Below are 16987 nucleotides of genomic sequence, written 5' to 3' on the forward strand. Positions count from 1 at the left end.
CAGAAGGTGGCACTTGTGAAAACAGAAGAAAGTGAGGACTGCAGATTGCAGCTGTTTTCATGTGCATTCATTCCCTCAAACAGTACTTTCAGATCACCTGACTGGATCCACAATGCAAAAGCCCAGCAAACTTCATACGATCAAATCACATTGGAGACAGGCAAGATCACCCAGTGTGCCATGAATTAGCTTGTTTTTGTATGAAAACATTTGCAAATTTCTCAGATCTCAGTAAATATCTGTAAAATCCAAGCCTTTATACTTTAAAAATTCAACATCGAACCTAACATGCTGAAATCAAAATTGCTTTGAACACAAATGATCCAAGTCTCTTCACAGACCCTAAAAGTCAAATTATTCTATTAATCTTAAGCAACCTAAGCACTCATGCTGATTAATCCATATGCCATAATTCCTACCCTTTCAAAAATCTAAACTCTGATACAATAAAAGTTCAACCTCAATAAATCAAGAATTCATCCTACATTGATGGAAACTGCAACCCCCTCCACAAAAATTTACTTTTCAAACCGTAAAACATTAGCAACCAAAGCATTAAGATCTAAATCTCATTTATTAAAATTTTAACATGAACACTGTATCTTGTTCTCTTTGTTTCCTTCATTGTCTTATACTCCTTAACCAGCTCCATCACCATCTTTTGCCACCTTTGATTATCAGTGCTACCTTCCCGGAGGGAAAACAACGTTTAAAATAACAGTGATACTTGGAAATGAATGTATTGATTCCACAGGTCCCTACATTTTGAAGTGTAGAAGACTAGTTGGACCAGTATATCTCATTCAACAGTTTTACTGTTCATCTTTCCAGGTTGCCACTCCCACTGTAATCATTGCCCTCCACACTTAAATACACCAAACACCAATACATCATCAATGTTCATTGCTATCTAGGAAACTTTTGGAAATTGCATAGTTGAAAACCCTGGTGTCTAAACTAATTGGGTCTGAGAAACTGATAATGTTACATTCTACATCAATGTTATATTCATCACCATGTACAGCATCACGCATAGAGAAGTCCTACTGGAATATTGGGCATGGAGAAAAATACACATTTACGTAAGTGGAACATCACATTGGCATAATCAATAAGCAACATTCAAACCAAAGTATAGCCTGTACTATGCTATTAGTGTATTATAAATTTTCCTGATTTGCTTTGACAAACACACAACAGTCGACAGGTTTCAGACCACATAAGAAAGAAACCTACTGGCATTTCTCCTATCATGTAGGACTTGGTTGCACATCTGTGAGAAGTGAGAGTTTCCAAATTTATAATTGCAAAGCTCATCTACTATAGAAATATCCTGGAAAACAGGGTTAAACTATGCTTCCAATTTTACAGGCTTGAGTACACAAATATGTTCCATTTGTTTTCAAACTCAATTTCAGTAATTTCTAGAAAATAAATAGGGAAAATTAACCAAAAGGTCAGTGTTCATTATATTCAAACAAACTCCTCAAAGAAAAGAATATCTTTTGATCAGTTATTTTCTTAATCAATATTATATTTACATTCTTGTTTGCAAGAACAAATGAAGGGATTATTGAACATCATAGAGAAAAATAAAACACATCTTCACAATCTTTTGTTGGCTTATACTATAGTTTCAATATTTTGTGAGAACTAGGCCAGCATTCCCTCAATGACAATGTAAGTATTTTAATGTGGCAGATGCTGTAAACAAATGTAATTTAAAGAGATACATTTTCAACCCCCACTGGACCAAGAGGGGTGGTGGGCCGACAGTAAAAATAGCATTGCCAGGCTTCCCAATTCCATCCTAACTCTGGGCCATTATCCTGGAGGTGGGCTAGATGAATTCAGGACTCACCTGCCTACATGTAATGAGGAGTTAACTGTCCTAATTAAAGGAGTGTAAGGGAGGCATCATGGATTTAGAAAGGCTCCTCCTCATAGTGGGATCTTGTTGGAAAGACCATTTTTAACTGAAATTTTAAGAAGTTGGAGAGAGGGCCTTTATATTTTGAAGCTTCCTCTTCATTCATGATTAACTGTTCATTTTTGAGAGGCTGCCTGCCATCCTTAACTGGATAGTAAGCCCACTTTCCAGTCATCACTTGATCAATTCATGGGAGATCAAATGACTGTTTTCCAAACAGTTTGGGTTTTGGACCCCATTTAAGACTGACAATAGGTTAAGAAGCAGGGAAAATATTGCCCAACCTGTCATTTTTGTTATCTACAGGTATCCACAGTGCCTCACCAATTAAATTATAATCAATAATTTCAAGCATTTCTATAAAAGAGCCAAACAATCCAATAGGACGGGAGAAATGATAATGGTTTGTTATCCTTTCTTGTCTGTACCTGTGTATGGCTTATAATCTCAATAGCCCCAGGAATCCAATCACTTAGAAGACTAAAACAGATGAAATATTTGTGTTTTTCAAATGTGAACTTTTGTAAAATTTGTATGTTCTACGTCATGTTGATATAACAATGTTTGTGCTGTTTTCAAAAAGCTGTGATAATTCTTTGAAACCTTTGTGCTCATTAACCAATCTGGATTTCCGTGCTCACTTAATTTGTCCACTTGTGCACCCATATAATTATGAAAAGTTTATTAAGGCTCTTTTATTAAGGCCTTATGAGTAGAAAGCTACGTGGAGGGAAGAGTAGTTTTAATAGTCTACACAAGCTTTTTTTAACGCTATTTCATTGTTGAGTGTAAGCGTACAAACAGTCCATTAATATTTCCGGTCAGTCATACCCTTATTTACACATGTCTGTATTTTCATAACAGTTTAAACACAGAGGAAAATACCTGTCTTGTGACTTCAAATGGCCCAAAATTTGCTGCCAAAATAATGGCAATGCTCAGCATCATGTATACATCACAAATGTCATAGCAGTGTGAGTTGAGGACAGATGTAAGATTAAAATAGAAAATGAAAACATTGCTGTTACAGATAAAATTAAATTTCTGCTATAAAATTTGTGAAAATGGTATACTTTGTTGTTTGGTTTCCCCCTCAAACACGGTGACCATGCGAAGCTGCAGTTTTTGCATGGTGGATACAAGGTAAGTCTATGTGGGAAGTTAAGTCAAGTTATTTCAAGTCTTAAGTGGATATTGTACTGATAAGTACAGTCTACATCTCTGGCAATGCAATTAACTTATTATATGCATAGAGTTTAATTTCCTTTGGTTTTTATTGTTGTTGGAGATACTTCAAACAATTAACATTTTTACTTTGTCATTTTTCTTTCTCTTCAGTTCTGATTTTTGTTCTCTTTGTATGTTTCTCTACACCTGATTTGAAATTAAATTCAACTTTTTAAATTATATTTACTTCTCAGTCCTTACATTGTTCATTTTACAACCTTTCATTGGTTTAGGAGATTCACAGTTGCTTGTCTTGCCTATTGTTCATATTTCATAGTTAAAGCAACTTAAGTGGCAAAATAGCATCAAAATAAAAATAACAAGGCCATTCATAAAGCAACGGATGCTGTTCATTGTCATGTCACAGCAGATTTTGAGCCATTATTGCTAAAATTAATGGATGCAAGGGTATGCATGCAATTTGCTAATATGTGCTCCAAACATGTGGGGCTACATGTCAGGAGCATATATTCACAAAATGCCTTGAAATGAATACATAAAATTGTCATAATGTGCTGGTGTGTGGCTGAGGAATACCCTGTTATTGTTGAAAGTTTGGAAAAAGGTATCTTGCCCACTGCTAAAACCTAAATAGGTGTGCTTTTGAACTCATGTTGTAATCATTTGCATGTAATTCTGCAGTCGTCCTAATCATATGAAGTAGATATGGTTGACCTTGTACATTGCTTTAGGAGAGACATTTGTTGAGATAAAGTGCAGTGTTATGGCTGAAAGAAACAAAAATGGCTTAATATTTTAATTCCTGGAGGACACTGAATTGCACAGCCAGAAATAAACATTCCTAAAAGTGCATTTCGATTTGCATGCAAGCATGCTATATGCAAAGTTTAATGTTACAGTTGAGGTCATAACAAAATGTGTTCAGTTGTTTGTAAAAGTCTTTTTTTTATTATAATTGTATTTGGTTTTTAAAAATGCTCAGGTTTTACTGCAGTATTTTACATAATGTGGCTACACACTTGTACAGCTTTAATGTGCAATAAAAACACAAAAGGTAGACGGGTCTTTATGATATAGTTTTTACACACATATCTATAAAACACAAAAATAAATATTGAAGTGCATTTACATACAATGTTTCCTACACCGTCAATTCGCACAAGAAATACATTAAAGGAAACAGTTATGTACAAACAAAAACAGGAGATAGCACAGGAAAGTAAGTTTAATTACGGATTCAAATGTAAAAGTATCAGCAGCTTTCATGACATTTTAAACATTAACTTATCTAATGTGGCATTCCTTGTCCATAGTAAGACAATAATCAATGACAATGATTTAAAGACTATGCATACTGAGCGAACACCTCTGTGTGAGTTGGATTCAAATATTACAATCACTGCTTATCCCTAAATAGGCAGTTCCTTCTCTGAGTAAACTTGTAAAAGAAAGCAATTTTAAGATGTGCACATGTTTACTGAGATCAGTATTTAAGAGTTGTCTCTTTTTATTATTAATAAAATGAGTTTTAACTGTGCAATGAAAATCATTGGACTTGTTAGATTAGAATTAATTTATTTTAGCAAACAGGCCTAGTAGAGCTCCTATCTGGGTTCACATTTCAACTATTCCAGAGATGTGCAATAACATCTCTGAACAGATAAATTAGAAAATATCAATAGATCCTAAATACCCATGTATCCGTTATTGTATTTAATGTACCTTGATATATTGAAGAATAATGCAAGGCTCTTGGCACTGTTAATTTTTGCCGTCAGCATCTTTGTGATTCTGTGTTCAGTTGTCAGTAACTCAAGTTCCCTGTTGAAACACTCAATCAAAATTGTTGATTCAAATTTAATTGAAATTTGAATGTAATGAAAAAATGTACTGTTTAAAAATCAATCAAAATTCCTTTTTGAAGTAATCTATTTTACATAATCACTTGTATTGTACATTATAACAATGGAATATTGTGAACTTATCTAAATCCAGCACTTGCTTATGCTTTGAAAATGTAATCTGAGATTTTTGTATAGTTGCATTGGCCATTTTAAAAATTATTACTGAAACTTTAAGAGACAAATTAAGGGATACATGTTGAAGCAATTATGATTATCAATGTAGTGAGTAATCAACTTCAACCACAATTAGCAACAGGTGAGGTCAAACACATCCCACATGGAGACATGGTACATTAGAGGGAGAGTTGCATTGAATCCCTCAAACAGATCTTCACAGTCTTCTAAAGAATTACAAAGGGTTTACAACTACAAAGTTGTCAGTCCTCTGAATAATCCAAGTAATAAAAAAAATTCAGGAGAGGGCAAAATTACTTAATAAATGGAGAATAATAAATAAAAGATTGTTAATAGTACTGAGAGAGATAACTAAGATTTCTTCCTCTATCTAAGGTCAAACAGAACTGTATCATAGACCAAGTATATCCATCTTCAAGTACACTGTTCTAGCATTACAGGTTGGCTGTTTGTAACCAAGGTGGGTGGCTCAGATCAGGAAATGTCAGATCTTGAAGACCTGTTTTGGTTTAAAGGACCCTGTTATATCCAATTTTCATATCAGGAAGGTGATCATGGGATATAATTAGGCCCTATGGAAACAGATCATATGTGGCTAACAAGACCCAGCAATTGCTGAATTGGGCTGGTGGCCAGTGTTGTATTCTTGAACCTCAGTTGACTTAAAAGCTGTAACTCCTTCTAGCCCTCACTTCTCTTACCCTCTAACTCATAACTCCTCATCTATCCTCTAGGCCCCCTTCATTCGAACTCATGCCTTATCTGTGTTACCTCATACCCATAAACCATCTTTACAGACAAAAGCCCAGTATCCACTATGGGCAGACATCAGTAGCTATGTGATACTGAAAAACATCTAGCACTCTAATAGAGCTCTTACTCACATATTCTTGAAATTGACAAATAAACTTCCATTTATTAAATACATTTGATGATTTTAAATCCGCTCAAATATTTAATGTTATAAAAACAAAGTTCTATTCAGTAACCACATTAAAGGTAACTAATCCTTTGATAATGTCTTTTAACTTTCAATCAAAATGTGAATTCAGCATCATGCTGAGATAAAAAGAATCTACCTTTTAAAAATCATCTAAATTTTCAGAATGACCTCAGCTGTAATAGCAGTCATTGGTAAAAAGCAAAAAAGAATGCTATTGAAGCCTCAGGAAGGGACGGCAATGGTGTTTTCTAACCTACAGCTAATGGCCTGACAATCAAAGCAATTCAGTAGAGGATCTTCTAACCCTAACTGATCACTTCAGTTTGTTTTTTTTTGTATTTAAAGGTCTGGGGATTGAAAGGACTTCAAGTTGTTACAAACTTGAACTTAGCTTAATGGAGGGGGATTCTGATTCTTATCAGCCCAAGAAATATGACACAAACTATCCATAGTGCCTTTGAGTTTCTGTTTTACAGTTGATGGCTGTCACTTAAAGTTAACACATCACCATTGAGGTCATGTAGAGTGAGAAACAAAGACACAGTACCATGCAATAAAGGGAGAGAACTGTGAGACAGAGGGTGACAGAACCTTGGAGGAGAAAACTACTGGAAGATGAGGTCTTACAACAAAAAAAACTGTATCAGCAGTTTCTGTGCAGCTAGGGCTCAGACAGATCTTTAAAGCTATCAGGTGGAGCTAAGAGTTAGATGAGGGCTCCAAGGAAGCCTGGCTAACCATCCACTCTAGTTGAGACTGAGAGGATGCCATCAAGAGGTATAAACGTTTCAGGAGGTCAATGACTGCTGCTGACAGGGGGAAAAGTTACACTTTTAAGCAGTTGTGTTCTTTTCTAGAGGGTAAAGCATTGGGATTGTGGCCATAAGTCAGTAATGGAATAAAGAAAATGGCCATTGAGAATCCATGGGAATGCAACCTAAGGAAAAGAGATTTTATTCACTGGGTAGTCACAATTATTTTATTCTTGTGGATTGTGAGGGTCATTCAGATGCAGGACCTTTTGAAGTAAAGGGTTGAAACTCATGTTGATTACTGACGTCTGAGTGGGTCGCTGAAAACCCTCTGAACTATCTTAGTTGCAGCTGCCTTTGGATGTATAGCGAGGTGTTTTACCACATCTTGCTTGTTAATGCAGGGTACATGTTTATATCATGTTAAATCTATATTTTAGATTTGTAAATACATATTGGCCTATGTTGTCCCACAACATGGATAATGATGTCAAAATAAAAACTGAAAGAACTGAGAATGCTGTAAATCAGAAACAAAAACAGAAATTGCTGGAAAAGCTCAGCAGATCTGGCAGCATCTGTGGAGAGAAATCAGAGTTTACTTTTGGGTCAAGTGACCCTTCCCTAGAACAATGATGTGTCTATTGGGAAACTATTGTAAGATTCTCAAAGTCCTACATCAATAGATGAGAATCTCAGTAGTGAACAGTAAGGGACCAATTTGCACTATTGCACTATTATCTATTCTCAACTTGTTTGCTATTTTCCATGCGGCAGATAGAACCAGGCAGCAACAGATCCCAAAATGCAAATTTTCCAGCATCTCCAGCTCACCATCTGCTGCTCCAGGCCTCCACCTTGGACAGAAGTCTCTAACTTCTAATGATATACTTCATGGGGAGTGACCATCTGTACCTCCGTCCCCATCCATGGACATTGGCTATCAGACACACATGGGCCTCACATTGTCATCATGTCACATCTCCAACTCACTTACAATAGTTATCCACTTAATGCTGCACCTTGAGAGAGCATCAACATCTTTCATTGTGATGTTGCTGCTAGACCACTTTCCTCATGTATTGGCTCAAGGTACACCTTTGAGGTCGCTCACCTGCTATTTTCATACTCACTCAGTCTCCTCCAGAGGTCACAACATCACAGATGCCAGTTTCAGCAAAGTTGATTCACTCCATGTGTTACAAAGAAATGGTTGGAGGCACTGGATACTGAAAAGGCTGACAATATTCTGGAAATAGTACTGAAAACTTGTGTTCAAAACTTGTTGCATCTCCTTAAAGGTGTTCCTATGGCTACAATACTGGCATCTACCCATTAACATGGAAAGTCTGGCAGGTGTGTCCTGTACACCAAAAGCAGGACAAATCCAACCTGACCAATTACCAGACCATCAATCTACTCTGTCATTAATAAATTGATGTAAGCTATTAACAACAGTGCTATCAAGCAGCACTTACACAGCAGTAACCTGATCATTGATACCCAGTCTGGGTTCCACCAAGATGCGATATCGTTAAAGCTGTGTTTCATACATGGACAAAAGAGTTAAATTTCAGAGGTGAGATGAAAGCGACTGCTCCTCTACATCACCGCTGAATTTGACCAGGTATGGCATCAAGGAGCCCCAGCAAACCTGGAGTCAATGGAAATTAGGGGGAAACATTTCTGCTGGTTGAAGTCATACCTGGCACAAAGGAGGATGGTTAAAGTTGTTGGGATCATGACATCTCTGCAGCAGTCCCATAGATTAGTGTCTGTGGGACTGCATTTTCAGCTACTTCATCAACAGCCTTTCCCCCTTCGTAATGTCACAATGTTCACTGATAATTGCACAATGTTCAGCTCTATTCACAACTTCTCAGATCCTGAAGCAGCTCATGCTCAAATGCAACAAGATCTGGACTATAACCAGGCTTGGGCTGAAATATGGCAAGTAACACTCATGCCACACAAATGCTAGGAATTGACAATCTCCAATAAGAGACTAGCTAACCACTGTACCTTGGCATTCAATGACATTACAATTACTTAATTCTCCCACTATCAATATCCTAGGATTACCATTGACAAGAAACTGAATTGGCCTAGCCATATAAATATAGTGGTTACAACAGCATATCAGAGGCTAAGAATCCTGCAGCAAGTATTTCACCTCATGACTCCCCAAAGTCTGTCAACTCAAGGCAGAAGTGCAATGGAATACTCCCCACTTGTCTGGATGAGCACAGCACCAACAACACTGAAGAAGCTGGACTTTATCAAGGACAAAGCAGCCCACTTGATTGGCACCACATCTCCAGATATGCACTCCCTCCACCACCAACATTCAGTAGCAGCAGTGTGTACTAACGATAAAATGCATTGCAGAAATTCACCAACGCTCCTTAGACATCACCTTGCACACCCACAACAATTTCCATCTAGAAGGACAAGAGCAACAGACATGTGGGAATGTCATGACCTGCAAGATTCCATCCAAGCCACCAGCCTTCCTGACTTGAAAATATATCGCCATTCCTTCGTGTTGGATCAAAATCATGAATTCCCATCCTTACAGCATTCTGGGTCTACTTATAGAATGGGATTGCAGCAGTTAAAGAAAGCAGATCACCACCAACTTCTCGAGGATAACTAAGGATGGCCACCAAATGCTGGCTCAGCTAGTGACATCCACATGCCTTGAATAATTTTGTTTTAAAACTCAGTTTGCATCTACTTTGCTCACAGCATCTCTGCATTTGTCTTTTTCTGCTTTTCCACCTATTCAAAATTTATAAGCTTATAGTCATTCTGACTTGTAGCACAGACACAAAGCTCAGCAGCTTGTCATGATGGTTTGCAGTGATCAGTGAGGAAGGTGGATATGTTGCTGCATAGTACCATGCTATACCAATGTCACACCCAAAGCATCTGCCAGCAGTTTACATAGCAAATTCACTGCATGTGCTTAACCAAATGGCTATGTCTCAAAGTCTAAGGGAAGTAATCCTCAAGCAAGTGAAGAGGGACCCTTGTCAATTGGATGTGTCTCAACAATCAGCTAAAGACAGCACCAATCTCAATTCAGTAGCTTGGACACAGCCAGTCAGCCAATGAGGTGGTTGGTTCAGGGAGTGGGCCAAAGTCAATCCCACAGGTTCATTGCAACCTGTCAAGGGATTGAAGTAAGTCAATCAAAGAGTTGCAGAGAGATTGGTCAGGTCTGGTCACTCATCAGTCAAGGGTGTACTTCAAGTGGATCAGGAGGATCAGCCATAGTCAGCCTTTGGGTCTGTCCACTGAAAGTTAAAGAGCACTATTAAGTTCCTAATATGTATCCTGTGGTAGGGAAGGTGGGAAACCAACTGTGGGATTGAAAGCAGCACAGGGAACAATAAATGTGACAGAGGGCAGCTCAATATTTATACGTGGGAGACAATAGTGCATTGGAAGACATAGGTTACTGCAGGAAGGATTAATTGATGGCCTCCACAGCCCTGCCTTCAATGATGTGACAATACATCATGATTTTGGCATGACAAAGCTCTAGACCCAGGGCTCAGAGGGTAACATTGGGAAATGAAAACATAAATGTGAGTTGAGTGAGAACTTGTGCAAGCTTAGGATTGATGGAGATGACTGGAAGCGCAAAGAAGAAAGAAAGAAATACGGAGGTTGGGGGTCTCAGGTTACTAGGCTGAGCCTATGACTGACTCTGCAAAGTGTGACCTGTGTTCTACCCTCATCCTAATTACAAATGCAAAATAGAAATAAAAAGCAGCTGTGAACATCTGGAATCGATGGAGTAAGTGTCTTTTCCTGTTTGAACTTTCAGGCTCTACTTGTGAGCAGCATGAAGTACTTCAATGGCATTCATCTGGACACTTACACAGTACTGATTTAAGATATTTCTAATCAGAGTCCTGTTTGCAAAACGCATGTGAATGTGTGAGATACAAATCCTGGTCACAAGCAATCTTGAGCATGTCACTGGTTATTAAACTTGATGATAGTCATTTCTGTGAAGCAAAAGCAAAGACTTTCTTTCTTCTTCATTTCTCTTGTTGAATAAAAGTTAACTTTTTTCAACAGTTTGAAGGCTCGCACATTGAAAAATAAGATATGCTATGCTGGGCATTGGCAAAAGAGTAGCACTCTCTTCTATTCTAACATGATATGGCATCAAGGATGGGTAGCCTGTGGATTTTAATTCTCATACTGGAGTTACAATGACAGTCTATAAGACAGGTGGTGATGTTAACTCACAATACACTTATAAATATGATCTTCTATTACCAATGAGAAGTCACCTGTGTGCCTTCAAAAATTGTTCTTTTTCATTTCCCTTCCATTACATATACTATGAAGGGCCATTTGTGGCTGGCTGTGATTGACCTAGTGCACAGCTGGGTTTTAAATATGGTACTGGTGGCAAGGTCTGAAGGGTCCAAGCAATGGCAAGTGCTTCCACTGCTGATGAGAGTATGATAGAGCATGCACAGCACCATCGAGCCACAGTCCATACAAGGGGAACAGTGGAGAAATGTGTGAGGTATCTCACGGAACTAACTGGGAGAAATCCACCATGAAATGTCCTGAACTTTACCCTTTGCTGAATCTTGCTAAAAGTTTTGCTAAAATTCAGCTCATTATAAATTGTTTTATGTTCTTGACTTTGAGTAGTAAAGTAAATTTTGTTGGTTTAAAACCATAGAATCTTGCAGTTTTATTCTCTTTGTAAGTAACAGCAAACTTGGAGGGCTTTTGGATCATAAGAAAATCACGAAGCTCAAACAGATCCATGCACTCTTTACAAAAGTTTATATCTACTTAATAAATATGGAATTACCACATGATGGGTTTTGATCCTTGAAGCTGCATAGATGCGGTCTACTTGAACTTAGCTCTAATTTCAAATGATCAGAGTGCATGGTTCCTACAACTGTGATTCACACCATTCCCTCTTCCCTCATTAACAAAACTGCCATCCTTCAGAAATAGGGATGAGACTTCAGGATTGGGCCCCATCCAGCATTTTCAAAGGCCTCTAAAGTCAGCCCGAAACTTCAAATGTTCAATGGTTGTGTATCAATTAATTCATTAATTATGCACTGTTTTTTAATGACCCTTCATGCATAAATACCCATGACATTTTCTCTAGCTTAAATCACATGAAATTTTATATTGATGTTTTAACATCTGTGTACCTGATGTTTTGCCCATTTGGAATTATCAAAGGATTACTTGATTAGCACGTTAACAAATTTCTAACTTCCCACCAAAGTTTTATGCAGGAAAGAAAACATGAATGTAAACTTCAAGAAAATGTTATTTTTAAATTTATGGTACTTTATTAATTAGCAATCTATGACCTACAAATATTATATGAGTTTAACACAAAATTTCTCTTGATTCCTTAAAATATGCTTAATGTTTGTGGAAAAATACATTGATTTTGACAGTTAAGTATTAAATGAACCTTATGTTTAATTGACTGGCTACATTAAGAAAATAGAATTTAAATTTAGGAGTAATAAAGACAGCAAAATGGTCCATTGGCTGTTTAACAGCAACTAGTCATCAACTGGTGACTTTTATCATTAGAGTCAACATAGATTTCCTTAGGTTTTGTAACTTTTCTGCTCAGTTTTCTTATGGTCGCCAACCGACTGCTTATTCTAATCTTGTATTTTTCTGCTTTCTCTGGACTTTTCTATTGTTTTTGCTTTCAGCGACCTAGTGTGCTATCTTCATGGATTGTTTACTTATAACTTAAGTACTCTAGCTCCTGTGTTAAATTATTTTAACACTGATCTTGCCTTCAGAAACAAGTTTGTATTTTATTGGCCACAAATGTTTGAGTTATTGCTTGCAATTAAGACTTTAAACTTAAATGTAGCCATTGACCTAAAATGTTTAAAGGATTGAACTTCACAAAATATCACACTTTGGAACATCATCAGGAACATGTAAATAACCCCCTTTAATTTTATAGTAAGTAAGTGCTGGATTTCAAAGTTTTTAAGGAATTTCTATAAATGTAACATTATATAGTGTTTCTTGTGCTGAACATAGGGGGCCCAACACAACCCCAAGGACCACATCCACAAAGCCAAGGCCTACTGCCGCAACATCATGCTTCTTCTGAGGGGCCACGTGCACAAGGAGGTCCGCGTCCCACTGGCCCCCCAACTCAACAACAAAGGCAACCAAGCCAAGCAATGCAACAACCACGGACTACTTTGCAAACCCAGCGATCACAAGGTCAACCAGTGAGGGGGCAACCTGAGCAAAAGATGCAAGCGCAGCCCACACTCAAATCCCAGCCAACAACCCCTCAACAACAGCCACAGCCTCATCCTCAGTTAAAGTAAGATTTTGTTAATTTTAGCTTTTTTAAAAAAACTTTCAAATGTTAGACAACAAATATTGGTAAGCCAGCAAGAAAAATAGTATGTGACTCCTAGTTCAAATTCAGAGCTTCAAACTATTAAAATTGGATACAAAGTAGGCAAGCAAGGAGTGCTCCTTCTTTTTCATAAGATCGGAAATTATTGAATGTGCAATATGAAACTCAAGGTTTTCAATTCATCAGAATACAAGTCTCCTCATCCCACTTTTTCCCTCATCTCTATTCTAGCCCTTCCTTTTATCCTTTACCTCACCTATCTCTTAACCAACTATTAAGTTCCCACTAACTATTTTCAGTTCATTTTTATTTTTGATGGACCCAGTTCCCCACTTTCTCTCTCAGCCCCTTTACCATTTACCTCTTTCTCGTCGTCTTTACTTCTTATATTTGCACATCTCTTCTCTATCTTCATACATGCCCTCTCTCCCTCCTCCTCAGTTCTCTGTTTTGGTTCACTCATAATTTTATTATTTTCATTCTTCAATCTGAAATGTACATTATATCTCCTACACAGCAAGCCAGTTAAAAGGATGTGCGCTACAAGTAAAAGACAGTTTAAAAAAAAAATGAACTGAGAGTACTTTGGTATCTGGGTTCCTAATTCAAGGCACCAGTTGTACCAGATTCAACAGTACATAGAAAATTGAAATGAAAACATGAAACGCTGGAAATACTCAGCAAGTGAGACAATATCAAAGGTGAAAGAAATGGAGTTGCAAATTTAAAAAGCTTTCTAGGTGTTTTGATCTGAATTCACTCCCAAGTCAACTGCTCATAGTGACAGTAACTCCAAGAAAATGCTATCAGGCCACAAATTATAAAATCATAATTCAAGATACCTCATGTAGTTGCTCAGACACTGAAGGTGCAGGTCACTTGCCATTTCAAATCAACTTACTAATTTCCCCTTTGCCTACACTGACTTATTAAAGTACTAAGCTTGCCATTGGCTTGCACTTAGTGCACAAGAGACAAGTTTGTTCAGGCAGGACTCCTGACAAATTTTATATGTTTTTCCTGATGCAACCAAAGGTGACAAACTTAAGACATAGCTCTGTTGGCTGATAATCTTAGAAATTAACATCTCTTAAATCATTGTTTTTGCAAAATCCTGTGTGTCATGAAACTATTCCTTATTTTGTTTATGACAAGTCAATGTCGCTTTTGTGAGCTCTAAGCAAATGTATGGACAGATATTAGAAATATATTTCAGTTTTTAAAAATATCAAACTGTAAATTTCTTGATTTAAGCTTATTTCCCTCAAAATCAGCATCAACAGGAAAGTTACCATTTTTCAGTCATAGCAGCACATCAGAAGGTTGAACTCAATGAGAAATTGAAATCTGAATTTATTATTGATCTCTTTAAAAGTTTTAACATATTATGCACCTACAGAAGCTAGATCAAAAGCTTTTGCAATTAACAATTAAGTCATATTGAACAACAATGTCATAATACAAGGCAGCAATAGAAAATATTGTTAATTGACTGCTGTCATAGATTGATGAGAGCATATTTTACAGTGCTTATAGAAAAAAGATAAGACATGAATTGAGACGTTAATACTTTCAAGATGGAGATGTTTTTCTGAGAATAAAAATGAGATGGTTTATTGAAAATTTAATATATCCATTTATGTAAAAAAATATAAGCATATTTTCTTTTGGTTTTCAGCAAATCACAGTCTTTGACCAATGCATTCAACATTACGGAATCATCATTATTTCGATCAAATTTGAATGAGGATGAAGCTAAGGCTGAAACAATTCGTAATTTGAGGAAGTCCTTTGCCAGCTTATTTTCTGATTAGAAGAAATTGAATGGCTTGAAGTGTTGGTTTACCCCATGTCAATGTTACACCAAGCTGTAGAGCGCTACTTTCAGTGACGGTAGACAAATTCTGTTTTGTTGCCCTAAAGTTGATGCCTTCTATAATGCACTTGCAGGTGACTAGTGTGATGTGTACATAATGGGATGTAGTTTAATAAGTTGTTTTATGTCAGTTAGATGTAACAAGACTCTGGTAAACTTAAAACAGATCATACTTGATTTAAGTCAGAATGAGTGCAATATTTGAGTGGTTTCAACAGGGGAAAGAAAATAATCTTTAGCATATTCACTGTGATGTTGTGGTATGTGCACAGAGATGCCTTATAGTGAATGTATCATTTCTATATTTTATCCATAATGAAGTATGACAATATGGTATTCAATTACACCATGCTTATTTCTGTTCAATGTCATGACAGAATGCAATATTAATTAACAAACTGCTTTTGTGATTAAGTAGACTATGCTGTAATAAGTTTGACTCGGTACATGTGTTGTGGCCAATCTACAAGTTACTTTTGAATTGGTCAAAAGTAACAATAAAAAACGCCAGTATTAACTGTGAATTGATTGAAATCACTTTGTAATATTAGGAATGAATAAACATTGCATTCCTTGACATTTGCACTTCTAAAAATTGCTTTCTTCTTAAATGTAACAACTTATATAAAAGTAACTGCAGTAATAGAACAATTTCCTATAGACAATGTAATTTAAAAAGTTTATTATCTTAGTATGTGTCATAAAATCTAATATGTTGTAAGTTGTTGTCATTAATATATTTTAGTCTTTTGCTTGCTTTTCTAACCCAGTATAGCTTGTATGATCTGATAAAACTAAACAACTTTGTGTCCAGTGAGTATATGCTCATCAAATACCTGAGAGCATAGTGACTATTTGAGGAGATATCTCCAAAGGAAACCCGACATTACCGCATATTGAAGTTGTCATATTTTAGTCTATATAATAGCCATGTGAGCACCATCTGATATAACTGATATATTACCATTTCGGTATTTCATCACTTTATTGTAGAATGTTGGTGAATTAAATCTGCAGTATACCACACACCAATCATATAGTGATACTTATCAACATCAAGAATAAAGTCACAGAAATTCAACATCTTTAACAGCAATCAGTCTCTTATTATAGGTGCAGACCCAAAGCTGAAAAGGGTATTGTAAAATTTAAGCACAGAAGTAAGCTTTGGTAAATTGTAGATAACTAAGAAGTTAGGGAAGTTTAAAGCTGAAAGTTGTAAGTAAAGCAAGTGGAAGACAGCTTGGCAAGCTGAAAAAGCCTGACTCAATGTTTTTGCAGAGCTAGGTGCAATTTCACATTAGTTCATTTGCTAATCCTTCATCCTAGAACCAACCAAATAGATTACAATAGCAAGTCTGTACATTTCTAAGTTTGTGTCCTCAACTTGAAGTAACATGTCATATTAATATCTTTATCTATGTTCATAATATGAAAATACAATTTGTCATTCCTGGTTGTAACTTAAGTTGACAAAGGAATTGCATTAGCTCCCTAAGCATGTTTTATTTTTCAATCTTTCTAAATGTTTGACAATATATTGCCAACATTGTGTTCTCACTCATGCCTTCTAATTAAGACACCAATAGGAATAAACTACCTTGTCTGCTGTTCCTCATGGAATTACGCAACAGGATGAGTCTTATTTAAGAATGCTCTAACTGTGGTTATCGGGTTTTATACTCAAATGAAAGGCTTTGCAAATAAATGTCCATTGATGCAATGCAGGTTATTCAGTATTAGTAATTACATTAATCCCTATTAATCTTACTTAATTAAACAATAGAGTACTTTAAATCCAAATTATATTTATGAACCATAACAGTTCATTGTTATATTCAGGTAGCACA

General features: G+C 36.5%; 1 protein-coding gene across 1 annotated transcript in view; it reads left to right on the forward strand.

The window, feature by feature from the left end:
• Positions 1-2918: 2918 nt before the first annotated feature.
• The window catches only part of pparg (peroxisome proliferator-activated receptor gamma), a 178556-nt gene continuing 164487 nt past the window's right edge, over positions 2919-16987 (forward strand). Inside the window, exon 1 of the mRNA XM_060835531.1 lies at positions 2919-3073. The gene's annotated coding sequence lies outside the window, so the exon portion shown is untranslated. The remainder of the gene's footprint in view (positions 3074-16987) is intronic.

Source organism: Hemiscyllium ocellatum, chromosome 14 (genome assembly GCF_020745735.1).
Source record: "Hemiscyllium ocellatum isolate sHemOce1 chromosome 14, sHemOce1.pat.X.cur, whole genome shotgun sequence".
In the NCBI taxonomy this organism is placed as follows: domain Eukaryota; kingdom Metazoa; phylum Chordata; class Chondrichthyes; order Orectolobiformes; family Hemiscylliidae; genus Hemiscyllium; species Hemiscyllium ocellatum.